The sequence below is a fragment of the Octodon degus genome, unplaced genomic scaffold, assembly GCF_000260255.1.
Source record: "Octodon degus isolate 3935 unplaced genomic scaffold, OctDeg1.0 scaffold00003, whole genome shotgun sequence".
NCBI lineage: Eukaryota > Metazoa > Chordata > Mammalia > Rodentia > Octodontidae > Octodon > Octodon degus.
The window spans coordinates 8,044,351-8,047,889 of record NW_004524579.1 but is presented as its reverse complement, the minus strand read 5'-3'; positions in this window follow the sequence as shown (position 1 = coordinate 8,047,889).

The window sequence follows — 3,539 nt, the reverse complement described above, 5'->3', positions numbered from 1 at the left end:
AAGTGAGCCCCAAGGGCCAGGGAGATAGTCCAGGAGCATCTGCTTCCCTGGTTTCTCCAGATGCAGCTACGTGAGCCACACCTACCTCCCAGTGTGGCAGTAGCCGTGCTGACACACAGAAGAATGGGATGGGAGCGCTTTACCCCATGATGCCAGGGGGCATATACAAGAGCTGTTCCAGGGAGGCTTATGTGGACAAAAACCTTGGTTTAACACATGCACACCCCTTGCTGTTCATCACACCAAGTGGGTAAACACCAAGTTTGTTTCTCTGTATCCCCCATACTCAGCTACAGAGATACACAACCAGCTACCATTATGTTAAGATGCAAATTTACAGTAGAAAAGCATGGGGTGGTTTTTGTAGCCCAATGTAAAAAGTAACCAAGGAAAAGTCTCTGGACAGGCTAAGAGGGCTCCATTTCATCTCTGCTTCTAAGGATAACAGCGGTGGGGTGGGACACCTGACAAAATGGAAAGGTGCAGGCTGTGGTAATGGCCACGCCTATAATCTTAGCACTCTGAGAGGCTGAGGCTGGAGGATTGCAAACTTGAACCCAGCCTGGAGAATGTAGAAATTTAGCAAGAACTTGTCTCAAAATGTAACAAAAATTAAAATTGAGTTTATTGGTCCATTTTCAGTGTACAGGTAATTTGTGCCTGTATAAAAAAAAAAAAAAAAACTTTTAATAAAAGGCCTGAGACAGAGCTCAGTGCAAAGGCCCTGGTTTCAATCCCCAGGACCAATAGAAAAACAGAAAAGAAAAGGATGAATCATTTGCTAACAATCATACGTAGCTAAGTAAACTGCCATAGGTAACATTCTTAACCTTTTAAAAACCACCACAAAACAAAAATCAATACACTATGGGCTGGGGAGATGGCTCAGTGGAATAAGAGCTCAACATCTGAAACTGGTAAGTAATGAAAACATGGCCCCGTACAGCCGCAAGGTGTTGCTAAAGTCGTCTTACTACAATGACTGTGCACATTTGCCCTTCTGGCATATTCTTACACTATGCATGAGTAATGTGATTCTGTTCACATTTAGAAACTAGACTGACATATTTGTCTTAGAATGAAAATTATGAAATTCTCAAAAATGCATCTCGGCCTCAGTGTGGGCACCTCTTGTAATGGAGCAGTAATAGTGTGCCCACCACTGGCAGCGTTTATCATCCAAGCATCTCACTCACGGGGCGGGGCCAGCAGGGCTCATGACACGAACGGGCATGAATCTATGTAGAAAATGACGATGAAATCAACCTTCAAAGCGTTCAATTTTCTTACCAGGATTTTATTGAAAACCACCGAAACCATGTTATTTTTAAGGAAAAATACATTTGTGATTGTCTTGACTAATCAGACCCCACTTAAAGCTTTACCTAGTCCCTTCTCTTCTCCCTCCCCCAGTTCACAAAAATAAGTGTTTACATCTAAGTTTCCTCTTTCCGCTTTCTCACCTTCCCTGCTAGCAGTCCTTGGCCTTTTCTAGCAGTTCTTACTTACACAGAGCTTACGATGGCCGGCGCTTTTCACACATTATGTGATTTAAGCGCACCACTGCAAAGGAAGTACTTTTACTAACATTACAGGGGAAAGGAAACTAAGGCCGAAAAGGCCAAGAAATTTGTCCCCTTTCACAAAACTAGTGGGCACACGGCAGGGACTTGAAGCCATGCCACTTGGCTCCACAGAATCCCTACTTGCAATTACCTCCGTGTGGATGACAGCTTTTCTTCTGTTGCTAAAATGACCTGCTACAACCTCCTTCCGTTAGGGTGACCACACTTCTAGGTTTGTCTGAGACAGGCGCCTTTTGCTGTCCACTGTTTTTCGGTAGCATTCTTGTCACCCTCAAAATTGCCTCTGCAAAAAAAAAAAAAAACTACAGCACACTTTTAAAACTACCTCCTATTTCTAGCTGCCATCCTTTGAGGTCCTGAAAGGTATCAAAGACATCATAGTTATTGTTTTAAGCTTCATAAGAATTTAATGGTATGTCATCTATGCCCCCTGTTTTATAGTGGAAGAAATTAAGGGTAAGCGATGTTTAAAAAATTACTGAACCAGGATTCAAGTCCAGGTTTAATTAAAAAAAAAAAAAAAACCTACAGTCTTAACCACTGTCCTATAATTTATCCTTAGGAAAGGAAGCAGCCATTGAAAAGTATCTGAAATATTGCTAATGAAGAAAAGAGAAGTTTAGTAGCACCGCCTACAAGAGTTCAGCCAGACCAGCTCTTAAAGGGTTGACACTCAGGAAATATACAAATAGATAATTTTACTAGTCCTATAACTATTAAGGAAATCGAATTCATAATTTTAAAACTCCCCAAACAGAAATTTCAGGTAAATGGCTTCACTAGGTACTCTACTAAACTTCTAAAAACCTACACTAGTTCTGCACAACCTTTTCAAGAAAACACAAAGGGGCCTGTGAGCCAAATAGCTCAGCGGATTAAAGTGCCTGCAAGGGGGGGGGGGATGATTCCCAGGCCTGACATGTGGGCCCCACCCCCACAGTGCCCTGGCACCTGTAATCCCAGCTCTTGGAAGGCTGTAAACAGGCGGATCACTACAAGTCTGATCTCGTAGTGAGACCCTGAACACCTTGTAGACCCTTCCCCCCACCAAAAAAATAAATAAATAAAAGGGATGAACACATCTCAGTTCAAATAAAGCTAGCACACATCAAAAGCCAGACACACACCAAAGCCAGACATCCCTGGTGCCAAAACCAAAACACACAACAAAACTACAATTCGATATCCTTGAGAAATACGGATACAAAAGCTTTTTAAATACAACATAAGAAAATAGAATTCATCGCTATATGAAGAGAATTATATGCCATGACTAAGCATGGTTTATTCCAGGGATATGAGGCATGTTCAGAATTCAGAATCAATCAAAGCAACCCACAACACTAGCAGAATAAAGAAGAAATCTGTATCAGTTGCTTAATTGTGGTATGAATTGAAAACTGCCCTAAAAAATAAAATCTATTTTAAAAAATGATGACAACACCAAAAGCTGTCAAAGATGCAGAGAGACCGATCACTCATGTAGGTGTGGAATGCTGTCATCACTCAGCAAATCATGTTGGCAGTTTCTTTAAAAACTAGCCATGTAAAAAAAAAAAAAACTAACCATGTAACTGTCCCATGACCCAGCAATAGCTCTTCTGGGTATGTAATCCAGAAAAAGTGAGATTTATATGTACACAAGAACCTGTACATAAACATTTACAGCAGCTTTATTTGCAATCACCAAAAAAGGGGAAAGATTGGCTAACATAAAGAAATCAACCAACAACAAATGTTGGAGAGGCTGTGGGGAAAGGGGAACCCTTCTCCACTGTTGGTGGGAGCGTAGACTGGTGCAACCATTATGGAAATCAGTGTGGAGACTCCTTAGAAAACTAGGACTGGAAATTCCATTCAAGCCTGCTATCCCCCTATTGGAATTTTCTGGGAGGAACTGAAAGCATCATATCATAGTGATATATGTGGGCCTATGTTTATAGCAGCACAATT